The sequence below is a fragment of the Pogoniulus pusillus genome, chromosome 26 (genome assembly GCF_015220805.1).
Source record: "Pogoniulus pusillus isolate bPogPus1 chromosome 26, bPogPus1.pri, whole genome shotgun sequence".
NCBI lineage: Eukaryota > Metazoa > Chordata > Aves > Piciformes > Lybiidae > Pogoniulus > Pogoniulus pusillus.
In genome coordinates, this window is record NC_087289.1 from 10720971 (window position 1) to 10736727 (window position 15757).

The following is a 15757-nucleotide window of genomic DNA, read 5'->3' on the forward strand; positions in this document are numbered from 1 at the left end:
AGAGCTGCTGGACTCTGGATGCTCGCCTCATATAACATGTTACGCCTGGCCTGGCTCTAAGGAGGGGAATGGACAGAACCCATAACTCACAGACTCTTTCTGGCAGGATGCAGGTAAGCTCTAGCAGCTGAAATGTCAGCCTGAAGACACAGCTTGTCTTGTATGCTTGCAAATCGTGCCTCCACATAGAGCATCATGGAGCTGCTTTGTTCATGTACAAGTCTCTGGATCAAAAGCCTTCGTGTGGATGTGAGGATCAAGTACAGCCTAAATCACACAGACAGCAAGCCAGGAAAATGAAAGAGGAATGCAAGTTACCCTTCAGGCCCTTGTTTTCATTTACACAGTGCAAATAAAGCAGAAGTTATTGCTTTTTCCTACAAATCTTGCCTTGGGAACATTTATAAAATTCTGGAGTCTTGCTGTATTGAGGAACCACATCTGAGGACAACAACCTGGATCCCCTGGCAGTCAGCTGGCTGGAAACATTACCTCTCTGAGACTTCCAAAAGAAGGAAAGAGGTTGTTAAACCTATTCTGACGGTTATTCTCTGAGCCAGTTCTTGTCTGTGAAGCCACTCCAGCTGAGCTTCAAAAATGATTCAGTGTTGAAGGAAATTGATTCACTTTTAACACAAAGAAACTTAAAAACCAAAGCAACCTGTTGAGTGGCTGCACCAAGTCACAGTATCATAGTATCACAGTATCACCAGGGTTGGAAGAGACCTCTTCCTAGTTCTTCTTCCTTGTGGCAGACTCAGGGTTAAAATTCCCAAAGGCCACAGAATTGACCTGATTCCTGAAACTCTGGTGTTGTTTGTGATGATGGGAATCAGAGATTGATACCAGGGATAAAGAATCATACAATATTTTGGTTGGAAGAGACTTTTAAGATCAAGTCACCACTGCCAGGTCATCACTAAACTGTGTTCCTCAGCAACACATCTATATGTCCTTTAAATACTTCTGGGGAGGAGGACTCCACTACTTTCCTAGGTAGACTGTTCCAGGGCTTTACAACCATTTCAGTGGAGAAATTTATCTTAAGATCCAAACTAAATATCCACTGGTGCAATGTGAGACTGTTTGCTCTCATCCTCCCATTTGCTACCTGGGAGAAGAGACCAACTCTCACCTCACTACAGCTTTCTTTCAGGGAATTGTGGAGAGTGAGGTTAAACAACCCCGCTTTCCTCAGCTGCTTCTCACAAGACTTGAGCTCAAGACCCTTCACTAGCTTCAATGCTCTTCTTTCAACACACAACAGCACCTCGATGTTCTTCAGACTGGACGTGAGGAGGAAGTTCTTCACCATGAGAGTGGTGAGAGCCTGGAATGGGTTCGCCAAGGAGGTGGTTGAGGCCCCATCCCTGGAGGTGTTTAAGGCCAGGCTGGATGAGGCTCTGGTTGTCTGATCTAGAGTAGGGTGTCCCTGCCCATGGCAGGGGGGTTGGAACTGGCTGATCCTTGTGGTCCCTTCCAACCCTGACTGATTCTATGATTCTTGTAGTGAATGCCCAAAACTGAATGGGACTTGAGTCTGGGCTTGCTTCTACATTGTTTGAATAGAAGTCTGTTCCTACATAGCACGGAGTGGAAGCATGAAAGCAGGCACTTGTTTGGTGAACAGATGGGGATTTTTCTGTGCTCTTAATCAGATGAAGCATCAAAACTCACCTCAGGAGCTGGGGCCCTGTGAATACTGGGACTTTACTCCATTCTTTGGAAACAACAGGGTGCCTCATCTGCAGGCAGGAAGCAGTGCTCCACAAGGGAGGCTGAACAAACAAGGTGCTCGCATCGCCTGCCTTCTTGCCAAAACTTTCCTGCCTGCTAGCTTCCATCTCCTGCTGCTGTAGGATCAGACAGCAGCACTTGCCCTGCATGCCCTGAATATTTACATACCTTGGTTAAAGCAGGGATGTTGAATTCTTTGTAGGAAACTTCAAAGGGCTCCACTGCATTGTCCTGCTAATGACTTGTAAGCATATTATCAGCAATCTTTGCTCTCCCCAGCCAGCTATTGTGTTCCCTGTGGAATAAGTGCCAGAGTAGCCACCTTACAATGCAAGGCAAGCACAGGAAAAACGAAGCTTACTTCCAGAAGCACCTTTTTTTTTCGTTTGTTCCAAATTTCCAGGCTAGAAGCACTTATGTAATATACACCTGCTTATACAACGGGCACATAAGCAGTCAGGCACCCAGCTGATCTGTCATACCTGTGCACATCCATTTTCAGCAGTGTGTGTAATTCTTTCTCAAAGTACTCACTTGACCCTGAACGTGGACATAGGTGGTGGATGGGAGATTTCTGCAGGCACAGCAGGCTGGGTAGGGCTGCTACACATCTTCAGCTGCATCTTCAATTCACCTTGGAAAAAAAAAAACCTTCTGAGCAAAGAAAGAGGAAATGATGACCACAAAAACAAGCCATATATGGAACAGTTATAAAACATTTCTAACTTCCACCATGTGAATGTCTTGTAAAGGTGAGGAAATTGCTGTTCAATAATAGATTCCACAGACCAGCTGCCAAAATGGGCTGTCTAAGCAAGCATCCACTACTTGTGGACAGTTTAGTTGTTTTAACTAACATAGAATTAGAAACAGTGCCACTTTCTTGTGACAGAGAGGTAGTGGTGGTAAATGTATCTGAAGAAGACACACTGGAGGAAAGGAAATAGTTATGTAGAGAGCTGAGTATTCTTTGGGTGTCCACTTCCAACATCTCCAACCAGTGTGTTCTCTCCTCTTGGGCAATCCTGACAGAGGCAACCTTGAGAGCCCTTCTCTTTATATTTGTGACACCAACTCATTTGCTGATGGATACACAGGATAGCAGCAGACATCAGAGGAACAGTAGCACTAGAAGACATTATGAACTCTATTGCAGGCTCACTGCTCAAATTCAAGTTGCAGTTTCATGACCCATTCTCCTCTTGCAGCCCATAATGGTCAGTTCAAAGGTCTGTACTCTCAAAAGATCTCTGTTTAAAAAATCACATCTACCTCACATTATCCACAGCTAAGCTGCCCTGCACCACTTTGCCCCTTAAATATATCAGCAAAACTCTCTGTATTATCACACCATAAAACAAGACTCGGGAACTGAAGAAGATTCCCTTCGAATCTGATTGCAAAGGGGCTGGGAGCTGTAAACCCACATAGCTATTGGGATGATCAAATCACTATCTCAGAGAAACTCCTGGTGGTGTCTGATTGACCCCTTGCTTGGCCTTAGATGAGACCTCCCAGAAGGTTCTATGACATGGGCATTCTGCCCCAGTGCCAGAGACTTACCCCACAGTGTTGCAGAAACAGAAAGTGGGTTCAACTGAGGCTCAATTTCCTGCTTCCTCCAAGGAAGGAAAAGCACTGCAAAACAAAACTGCTGGTAACAAAGAAAATGAAAGCAAAACAACCCAAAATCTCTCTGAAGGAAGTAAGTATTGTGTTTCTCATAAATAGCAATCATTTCCCTAAGAAGGGGTATTTCAGAAGAGGTAAGCAGTAGGGAGCCCTTTCCAACTAATCTGATGGCTGAGTTTCAGCAGCCTGGGAAGACTATAAAAATGTCCAACAAGGGTGACTAGAAAGCTATTGACTAAGTCGTCTTCTTTTTCTTTCACAGAAGTATCAATGTAAAAGAAACAAGAGCCTGGAAATGGGCCAGGTTCACTGACAAAAAGACCCTGGAGTAGCTAAGGCTGGTGCTTGATGGGCAGTTGACCCCTTTTCACAGCCAGAGAAGGGTCCTCCTTGCCTCACCACTGCCTCCCACCTCTCCTTGCACTGCCCCAGGCTTGCTGGGCTCTTCACTGAGCCAGTCCTTGATAGCCCAGAATATAACTGTCTGTCTTTCTGCTGCATTAGTGAGCTGGATGGGCTCAGATGAGAACCAGTGTTGATTCAAAGTAAACAGTAACGTCATGGATCCAAAAGAGAGAAGGCAATGAGCAAGAAGAGGAGCTTTTTTAATGTGAGGAGGAGTGGGCACATCTAACATCATATTGGATGTCTCATAAGCATCATTCATCATTTGTGCTTTGTAGGCATACAGGGTATCATATCCCATCCCATTATCACATCCTGCCCCTACCACTGCCACCAGCTGCAGCTGGCTGAGAGGCAGCAGTTATTTCTGTGATATCACAACATCATTTCCTGGTGGGTTTCTTTCACAAAACCCACATCTGCACCATCAAAGTCCACATTTTAGAATGAAGCCCCTGAGTGACTCCCTTTTGCATGCCATCACTCCATTTCAAGATTTCAAGTGCTACTGTCTGCCACCAGAATACTCTCTGTGCTGGGAATGGCTCTCTGCTGTCAGGTGTGCCATTATGAAGGGATATTTCTTCTCTAGGTGATTAAAGACCTGATTGTCCCAAATACATTACTGGTCTCTTAGAGTCCAAAGAAATCAAGTTCAGCTGCCTCCAGAAGTCACAGTGTTTTAAGCCAAGGCAAGCCCCTAGGTAGTTGTTTTAATTCAGTCAGTCATGGAGGCAGTTTTTAGTCTAAATGTGTTGAAGAACTACTTTACTGGCTTACTAGCTACTTCCTTTGGCTGCTCTCCATGCAGGGGCATCTTCTCTTGCACTAAGAGTGAGCCAGTGAAAAAAGGGACTTTAGAACAAGAGGAAACAAATGACAAGGCTCATGAGCTCAAGGTTATCTTACAGACAAGCCTGCTTTCCTTGACTGGTGGCTCATCTTCTCTCAGGAGTTGTCTTGCCTGCTTTTATAGTCCATGTCAGGTACTGGGAAACTCTTCTTGCACTTGGAAGTGGGCACTGCCTTACACAGGGAACCTGCTATGGATCCTTCTGCACTAGACATCTAGTTTGCCCTGGTGAGACCACACCTGGGCTCCCCAGGTCAAGAGACAGGGCTCTGCTGAAGAGAGTCCAATGGAGAGCTACAAGGATGACTGCAGGACTTGAACAACTCTCCTATGAAGAAAGACTGAGAGAACTGGGGCTGTTTAGCCTTGAGAAGGCTGAGAGGGCATCTTGTAAACTTCTATAAATAGCTGAGGGGTGGGTGTCAAGATGAAGATGATGGTTTCAGCCTGGTGCCTCCAATACCTGCCCATAGGTGTGCCCATCCCTGCCCCTGTGTCCAGAGTGGGCTGGGACCTACACTGCAGAGCTGCTTTCCTGGATGGAGTCCTCAGCCCTGTGTCAGAGCTTGCTGTGCAGAACTCAACATCACACAGCAGAACTGTGCTCTTCTGTTCTCTGTGCTCACCATGAGTCAAGGAACCATGAGCCTGTTATTTGCCTGAAATGTTGGGGGAGGTGTTCCAACTCCAGAAACACTTTAAAATACACAAACCACAAAGGATACCAGTGGAAACAGGAGTTATTTTTATGTTGTTTACATTATTCTGGGTTATTTTGTGTTAATTTTTAAACCTATTTCAGAGACAATGGTCATAGAAGTATGACCACAGTGCCCAGGCAAAATAAGAGCAAAGCTCACTCCTGCTGAATCCTTGCACTGAGCAAGAGAGCCCAAGAGAGCCAGGGCATGAGTGATTCCTTGGAGGCACCAAAGCAGCAGCAAACAAAAAGTCAAAAGGGCCTGGAGAAGCCCTAACAAGGGGCAGTACTCAATGCTACAGAGAAAGAATCAATTCTTGGGGAAGCCAAGAAAGTTCCCCTGTCCTGGGAGTCTAGAAGGCTTCCTCCTCTTGGATGTATGAGCCTGAAGGCCACCATTTTGTGGAGCACAAGTGACAGCTTCCCTGTCCTGGGAGTCTAGAAAGCTTGCCTCCTCTTGGATGATCAGCCCAAGGGCTACCTCTGTGGAGCACAGGTGACAGCTTCCCTATCCTGGGAGTCTAGAAAGCTTGCTACCCCTGATATGTTAATATCAGGCATTTTCTACACTGCCACACACACCAATAAGAACTCCAGTGACAGGAGTATTTCTGGTCCTGCTTTTGACACGGGTGTTGAACTCTGGAGGTCCCTTCCAACCTCTAACATTCTGTGGCACACTATTTCCAATTGTCTCTGCTCCCCAACTCCACAAATCCTTAACAAGCTTAACAGTACAGGCTCACAATACAAAATTATCCAGCAGAATTAGAAAGTGAAGCATTTTACCCAGTCAGGTAGTATGGATGTGCAACACAGACTTCAGGCTGTGCTACTCTGTTTATGTCCATGTTCACCCAGTCAGGTAGTATGGATGTGCAACACAGACTTCAGGCTGTGCTACTCCCTATCAGTGCATGTCCATGTATCTTTAATAATGACACAAATGTCCTTCACAGCCTTCTCTGTGGCAATCTCATGCACTGATTCAGCCAAAACAAGTTTTCAACACTCAGCACTAAAAGTTTTGAAATGGATTTACTATTGTGAAAGACTTCACAGGCAAGTCTGGATTCCTTTAATCTCTGGGTTTGTGCCTGAACCTCTAGGACATGCCTTGCTGTAGCTCCTTCACTGTAAAATCTGAAAGATTGTTGTTTTTTCCCTCTTCCTTATGACATCTAAGAACCTTTATAAAGCTGGGTCTTAAAAAAGGGTCAACTTTATCACCATGACATCATCCTATGGACATTTTCTTTGGCAGAACAACTCTTTTAATTGTTTCCTCCCATTCTTTGCTATCCTTAAGCAGTTTGTCATGATTTTCATCTGTCTCTCTGCAATGACTTGTTGTGCCTGCTGTGAAACAGCTCCCAGAACACCTAGAATCAACATCAACTTTCTAAAAAGAAGGGTTTACCTTCTTCTGTGATCTGCCTCTGCAGAGATGGCCTTGCTGACAGTTGTCCTAGTCAGCTCCAGCACAGCACAGGATTGGCCAGTCACTGCTGCTGCCTTGGCTGCAAAGGAAAGCTTGGTGAAAACAAACAAGTGCACAGAAGTCTGGAGGGGTTATAAGGGTTTCATGGCTCCTTTGCAGACATGAGGGTAACATGCAAAGCCTCCAGGCCCTACCCACTGCAGGACCTTGCACACACCCTGCACGTTACCTTTCATGGCCTCTCCCAGTCATTGTACAACCGAGTCATGTCTTGTTCCCCTGACTCACATATCATGCCTAGGTGAGGGCAGCCAGCACCTGGGGAACTTGTGTTTTGAGCTACAGAAAGACTCAATAACCCTAAACACCCACTTGGAAGCACCACCTGAAATTAGAGGGACTACTGAATACTGTGCACTTTGGTCTGAGCAGATAGCTGGGAATAGAGAAGGATGAGACTTTGATAAAGGCTCAAAGCACCTCTGTGAAAGCTCTTTCCTTGGAAGTGTTGACATCCTCCACTTTGTTTTCAGATTGACTTTATTTACCTGAATAAACCTTCTAGTTAATAAATGACTCTCTGTGACCAGAGTAGTAGTTAATCTACTGGATACTGTTGTAGCAATCACACAAATCAGAGTAATGTCCAAGCCAAGATGAATACACAAGTTTGGAATGTTTTGCTTGCTCAGATACAAAAAAGTCTCCAAGGGTCTGCCCAGTGGCTTATTCCTCCTGCATTAACTCACATCTCACTGCTAGCTAAAAATTAATGGGAGAAAGGAAAGTGCTGCAGGGTGCCCAGAACAAGGGCCTGGGTTGAGTATGTGCTGCAGGGTGCCCAGAACAAGGGCCTGGGTTGAGTATGTGCTGCAGGGTGCCCAGAACAAGGTCCTGGGTTGAGTATGTGCTGCAGGATGCCCAGAACAAGGGCCTGGGTTGAGTATGTGCTGCAGGATGCCCAGAACAAGGGCCTGGGTTGAGTATGTGCTGCAGGGTGCCCAGAGCAAGGTCCTGGGTTGAGTATGTGCTGCAGGATGCCCAGAACAAGGGCCTGGGTTGAGTATGTGCTGCAGGGTGCCCAGAAAAAGGGCCTGGGTTGAGTATGTGCTGCAGGGTGCCCAGAACAAGGTCCTGGGTTGACTATGCACTGCAGGGTGCCCAAAGCAAGGTCCTGGGTTGAGTATGTGCTGCAGGGTGCCCAGAGCAAGGTCCTGGGTTGAGTATGTGCTGCAGGGTGCCCAGAACAAGGGCCTGGGTTGAATATAGCAATCATTGTCCTTGTCAAGCTCTAAACCACTGGGTTTTTTTCAAAAAATGCTGCATTATTGGGCAGGGCTGGGTGCTAGGTTGGACTGGATGATCCTGGAAGTCTCTTCCACCCTGGCTGATTCTGTGATTATCTGCTTTAAGATAAGCTATTAATTGTCAGGAATTTGTTGCAGCTTCCTTCCCAAGTAAATAAGGAAATCCTGCTTTGAAGAGGCTGGGGAAGTGTTTGTTATATGGGTTTTATTCCCAGACACTTAACTTCTTGTTTTGCAAATTGATGTCAGCTTGAGCTTAACTGGAAAAATCTGAGTGAGGAAAAGCAAAAAACTTAGCCTTGAGAGTCAACATTCTGCAGCTCTGTGAAGTACACTGCAGTTTACTTTTAGTTAAATATTGTTATAAATGTTTTTTTCTGTTAAATATTACACAACTCTGGAGTAGGCATGATGAAACTAAAAGGCCTATTGACACCTCCAGTTTCTATTCCTTCTCAAGACCTTTCTATTTAGGGAGTTTCAGTCCCATGCAAGCCCAACAAAACACCTTGCACCTGGCAAAATTTGCCACACCAGGCCAATGCAGTCTCTATCCCTGTGGCAATCTGAGCACACAGCTGGTTTATTACTCTGTGTGCCAGTAGCTATGGGGAATTTCTGCTCCCCACTATATAATGAATAATTTTTCACAGCAGAAGGAAAATGCCTTTGCTGCTTCTGCTGCTAAAAACACAAAGTGACCACTGGAGATCCAGGTACATAAAAAGGTAGCTCTCTAACTACATTGTAATGCTTGCAGGACATTTATGCAATAGCTCCCATAATATAGAAGTGTATTTTTCATCACCACTGTGATATTCACTGAGGCCAATGTTTCCTTTCAGCTTTACTTCACCTAATTGATAACACATCAATCTGCACAAGTAATTCAAGTTCTGCCAGTTTCACCCTGACTTCGCTGCCACATTTCCTGCTCAACAGCCTCTGAAGTTTCCCTTTCATGCTCTGGGCAGCCATGTCTAGCTATGGCTAACCTGAGTAGTCCCTGAGCTCTCACAGACCCCCTGAACTCACAGCTGTGAATCTGAAAAGAGCCATGCTTAAATTAAGGTGGTGCAGGTAGCAGCACAATGAAGGATTTAAAAGTTTCTCCAGTGAGAGTCATAGGATCATAGAACTAGTCAGGGTTGGAAGGGACTACAAGGATCATCTAGGTCCAACCCCCCTGCCATGGGCAGGGACACTCACACTAGATCAGGCTGTCTAGAGCCTCATCCATCCTGGCCTTAAACATCTCCAGGGATGGGGCTTCCATCACCTCCCTGGGCAACCCATTCCAGGTTCTCACCACTCTCATGGTGAAGAACTTCTCCCTAACATCCAGTCTGAATCTCTCCATTTCTAGCTTTGTTCCATTCCCCCCAGTCCTATCACTACCTGATATCCTAAAAAGTCCCTCCTCAGCTTTCTTGTAGGCTCCCTTAAGATCCTGAGTCATTACATCCCGCGCTCAGAAAGTCCTCCATGTCCCTCTCTCAGGGCCATATTTGTGGCCACATTCTCTTCTTGTTATTGCCTATTTTTCATACTAATCACACATCATGAAAGACTGAGCAGATGTTTTTCTAGCTAGTGGCATGAAGCCTTCCAATAGACATAAAAGATGCTAGAAAAAACGTCTGTGCTTTAAAATTATTAGTATCTATACTAAAGCATGCAGCACTTCAGCAAGCACCCTGGAGCCAGATCCACATGCCACGGATAAGAGCAGTCCACAATAGTTTCCAGTGCCTGTGTCCAGGCTAAGGCAAACAGTATCTGCAGTGTCTGCTTTGCCTGTACCAAAATCACTTTCCAGAGCAAAGCAACCACCGAGCAGCCTCCAAGCCTCCACAGCAGTAAGACACAGTGAGTGCACCCAGACAATGCACACACAGCAGGGGGTGTCACCTTACATGACACAGTGCTCCTGCTGTGGATGCTTAAATATACCTCCCACTTTCATTAGTGCACCCTCAGGATGACTGTCCTGGTGTAAATAGACAAACAAACCCACACATACTCAATATGGATTCAGTATGTCGCAGACCAAGCCAAGACTGCAGGAAAACAGATTCTGCTGGATGGAGATGAGAATTTAACTGTGTTTTTTCAATTACAAGGGAGAAAAGAGTCCAACCTGTTAATATCACACAATACAGAGTCCAGTCCATTAGCTATTGTTTAGTAATTACAGGGAAGGGGATTCATGCAAGTGAAAATCATCCCCAGCTGCTTCTTCCCATTTCCTCTGCACTCACAGCAATTCGTTGTGAGCTGGGAGAACACATCTGAGTGGCAGTCCTGGCCACAATGCCAGTGTCATGGAGGAGAGCAAATGGCAGGTCCCCTCAGTGAGGAGGTAGAAATCTCATTCAGCTCTCTATCTACAGCCTCGTTATTGATTTTGATCTGTCCCAGGAGGAAGCTGTAGGCCAGACAAAGACCTGCAGGTTATGTGACTGATGCTCTACCAGGAAGAAGCCTCGAAAATGTCATTCCTTTGCATACACAACTAGCACTCCAGTAAGAAAAAAAAGTGTTTTCCATTTTCAGTGGAGGTTAAAAGCATTCACCTATGGTAAAGATGATAAAATTTCATGCTTCAAGGCTCAAGCTGATTGCTTAGCAAGGTTTGCTATGTGCCAGGGACAATGCTTTCTCTTTCTGAAATGTAGGTGTGCTATGGATTTCCTCCCAGCTTCCCCCCTTGGAGCTGGGGCTGCAACAAACCTATTTCAACATTATCACTTTGCTAATATAACAAAGAGAAAGAGTTAAAAGTAGTTGAAATCATCCCCTTCTCTCCCTTAGTAAAAGAGCCTCAGCATCATCCAGCGCTTCACACAAGTCTGGTCAAGTAACAAGGTAAGAACTGCTTGGCAAGATCCAGACCTGGGAGCTGCAGCTGAAGTGAGTTGATTATAACTTAGGGATCTCAAGGGGTATACAGGAAAGTGTAGCCACATAGCCCTTACATGGGATACATGTCTCATTTTAATGATAATTTCAACTACTCTTAAAAAGAAGTTAACCAAAGTCTTTCATTCTAAGACAAACAGAGATTTTGAGATGCAAGACTTTCCCGCAGAGCTGAAATTCTGAGTTGCAGCACTAGGAATAATAATCACAAAATTGTCAGGGCTGGAAGGGATCTGAAAGTTCATCCAGTTCCAAACCCCCCTCCCATGGGCAGGGACACCTCACACTAGATCAGGCTGCTGAGAACCACATCCAGCCTGGCCTGAAAAGCCTCCAGGGATGGGGCTTCCACCACCTCTCTGGGCAACCTGTTCCAGTGTCTCACCACCCTCATGGTGACGAATGTTTGCTTGACATCTAATCTAAATCTACTTCCAGTTTTGCTCCATTGCCCCTAGTCCTACTGCTACCCAAGATACTAAAAAGTCCCTCAGTAGCTTTCTGGTAGGCCCCCTTCAGACACTGGGAGGCCACAACAAGGTGTCCTTGGAGCCTTCTCTTCTCCAGGTTCAACAACCCCAACTCCCTCAGTCTGTCTGCACAGCAGAGGTGCTCCAGCCCTCTGAACACCTCTGACACAGAAACCTTAGAAAACCTGACCAGGAATCATGGGCCAAGGCACTCCAGTGGAACTGTCTTCACTGACTTGATGGGCAACCTTTTCATGTTTTACCAGGACATCCCTGGTGACAATCCCTGGCATTTGGCTTGGACACTGAATGTCAGTAGATCAGTACTGCAGCCCACAGCTGGAGTTCTACCAGACCTCACAGGAAAGTTCAGCACCAGGAAGCTGCTCTTTGATTTTGTAAGCCACAGCAACCTCGCCAAGAAGGTTGGTAGCACAGGAGTTGAGTTCCTACAGCCACTGTGAGCAAACTTCAAACCCACAGTTAATGGTCCTCTGAAATGCTACAGATCTAGAGAATACTGCTGCCATTGCTCCTGTTCTGCTGAAGAACTGCCTTTCTAAGTACAAATGTTTTGTAGAAAGCTAGAGTACAAATTCTCTTAAAGACAAAGAGTGCTCATAAAGGACACTACACTGTTGGAAGCATCCCTATATACCCCACATAAAGTAAAAGCTTAAAATCTATAGAGTACATGAACAGGCAAAAGGTTAAATGTTTTGCCAGCCAACACTGAGAGATCTAAAATTAGATCTAGAGTGCTATAGCCACAGCATCATTGGAAATGAGTGTGGCATGCATATGCACATCAATTCCCTGCTCTATTTATCAAATTCACTGCTTGAATCGTAGAATCAACCAGGTTGGAAGAGACCTCCAAGATCATCCAGTCCAACCTAGCACCCAGCCCTATCCAATTAACCAGACCATGGCACTAAGTGCCTCATCCAGGCTTCTCTTGAAGACCTCCAGGGACGGTGCCTCCACCACCTCCCCGGGCAGCCCATTCCAATGCCAATCACTCTCTCTGTGAAGAACTTCCTCCTAACATCCAGCCTAGATCTCCTTGGCATAACTTGAGACTGTGTCCCCTTGTTCTATTGCTAGTTGCCTGGGAGAAGAGACCACCCCCTACCTGGCTACAACTTCCCTTCAGGTAGTTGTAGACAGCAATGAGGTCACCCCTGAGCCTCCTCTTCTCCAGGCTGCACACCCCCAGCTCCCTCAGCCTCTCCTCATAGGGTTTGTGTTCCAGGCCCTTCACCAGCTTTGTTGCCCTTCTCTGGACATGTTCCAGCACCTCAACATCTCTCTTGATTGAGGTACTGAAAGAGAGATGTCAAGTCTGAATAAATTAATTCATAGGCGAATTTTGGGCCGGCCAGACCACTGCTGTTGTTTGTGCAACACCATAGGCAAAAAGGGCCCTGCACTGAAAAACAGGTCCTCATTCTGATGCAGTGACAGCATAAATCATGATTAACTCATGAATTTGCAATGGTTTGCAGCAAAACATGAGGTCTGAATCTGGCACAAGATTCACAGACTATTGCGTGAAGCAATGAACAGACCTCAAGAGCCAAGATGTGATCTGTCTGCACACAGGGGATAAGGAGACCACTTTGCAAGGTTCACTCTGTGCTGGCTGCCACAAATCAAGAGACACAATTTTGTGTCTCATTAATCGAGAGGCTGCGCAGCAATGAGACTGGCCATGCCCACTGCCCCTGAAGCTGAGTGTGGCAGTGGCTAACATGTGCCTTGGAAGAGGGCAGGGACTATCCCTCCCCTTTGGGGAAGAAAGCAGACACAGCAATGTGTCTTACAGCCAACAGCTTCATTGTAGGAATGAATGGGTGGAGTAGCAAACTCCAAACTAATGGAAGCATTCAGGTGTCTCCTGGTGGGAATTAGGCGCCCCAAGTTAGGCTTTGGCTTCTGAAGGAAGGCATGAGTGGTCATATAGCAACTTTGGTGACTAAAACCTCAATTTAAGCCATGCTCCTCCCAGGAGGCAGAAAGCACAGCTGTGGGGCTGCTTTCCCCTTCAGAATGGTTAAATCCTACAGCACTACAATTACATGGTTTGATACCTGTGATGAAAAACATGACCCTCTCTGCTGCTCAGCAGTGAAATTGATGTCAAGAACTGCTACATACCAGGAAGCCAACTCTGCTTTCTCTGACTTGGAGAACGAGCAGAGTCCTGCTGTGCTGGGGCTGGCAGGGAGTGACAGCAGTGGTGATAACATCCACGTGCAGCACTGGGAGACGTAAGCACACATATAAACACGTGTGAACCTCTGTCCTCCTCTGAAAACATCTTCATCATCCTCCCTCACCAACAGTCAGTGAGGAGTGAGAACAAAGGACTTTTTTCCAAGACACTCTTCTGTTCCCTCAATTTTTAATGCATTTTCAGATCCATTACACATCCCTGCTCATCACACTGCTGGGGAGAGAAGTACAGCAGGTCCAATGCCAGGTGTTTCCTTGACATGCTAAGTAACACAGGTCCTGAGTCCACAGGACAGATTAGGGTTTATCTCCAATTAAACAGTTCACTGAGTAAGCTTTAATAGGATAAAGGAGCCAGGAAGAATCCGAGGGTTTGCTGGGCAGCTGCTTTGGTCTAGCACTACACAAATGCAGAGAGCTTGGTTTTAAGTGGGCGCTAATAACATTCCTTCCCACTGGTGTCATGACCTCACAGTTTTACTGTGATAAAATTTCATCAAAACAGTGATTTTACACTCTCAGAACCTTTGAAACAAATTCTTTTCAGTGTAAGTTTACCTTGTCTACAGACAGAAACTGATTGCAGAAAAGCAGGCACTGAAAGCAGCGAAGATGTATCAAGTGTATTCAATGGTGAAAATGGTCAGTTTCACTCTGAAGTATTCTGTGTTGGTGTGCAAACTCATAAACATGTTATCATTGCACAAGGAGATGTTAAGATCTGAAAGCCTCAGGAAGAAATATAATCATTTTAGGAAGATACAGATTTGAGTAGGGTTTTTTTGTTTGTTTTTCTCCTTGTTTTCCTTGTTCTTTCCAAAACAAACTTCATTAATTTTGCTTTACAACATTGGCACCAACTAAACAAGCGTTAAATCAGAGACATAAGTAATGCCCATGTAGGACTGCAAATGATGAGTCAGGGGGACATGGATCACGATGTATAAACATCTACAGCCTGAGCACCTAGCCCTTGAAAAACATCTTTCATGAATTGATACATAGGCTCACAAAAAAAGTACTTCTGTTATTAGTCACAGGTTAGAGAGATAGCCGAGAAGAGATTGCAAAAACAGAGTAACGATCAACTCCTACACGTGAAGAACAACAAGAGTGCTCTGCAGTGCCCTGGGCTTCCTTTCACTTTTGTTTCTCCTCTCTTTGAAAGAAAACACTGAAAGAAGCTTTTTTTCCCTCCAGAGGAGGTAGAACCTCCCTGAACAATTCTCACAAACTCTCTGCAGCAGGCAAGAGTTTGCTTTGAAATCAGTTGATTCTTCACAGAGCTCCCTTGGATGAAATTTCTCAACCACGCTAAACATAGTGGGAAGCAGATTATTATTTCTTTTTTTCCCCCCCCATATTCTTTTGTGCATACAAAATCTATAGTTCTGAGGCTGATGCAGAGAGCTGCTTTGCAGTAAGTGAACAAGAGTCCCGCTAGCCCTGCTCACAAAGAGGTTGGGATGCTGCAAAGCAGGAGACCAAAAATGTCATATTTACTTTGCTCAGCAATCATAGGAGGAGTACCATGAGCTCACACTCAAGGAAATATTAATCCACCCCATCTGACATATCTGTTGGTATTACACATATCTAAACTGTTCTGCCACCCAGACTGATTGCTGCAAAGAGCCAGACAAATAAACCACCTCCTGCTACATTAAACAGGGATTGGAGGATTAATTTGTTATTATATATTAAGATGAAAGAATAAAACCTCATTTTCCTGCAAATGGTTGAGTGCAATGTAGTTACATCTCTTAAAGATCTTCTCAATAGTCAGGAAAGATAAAGAGATCTTTATTTTCATTTCCCCCTGTAGTTGTACAGAAAAGTCCTACCTGCATCCTGGCACTCGGGCTTATGGATATTGGGCAGGAGACAAAATTTCATACTGCTGGCAGCAATGGTGTGAAAGTGAAGTAACTCAGGTCTCTACACTTGGATCTGAAATCCCAATTTTCCATGGCTACACTGTCAGCAGACCTTACACTGTTATCTCTGCTGATTTTAAAGTGTCTGCAGATAGTGCTGACTTGCTTAGAATTC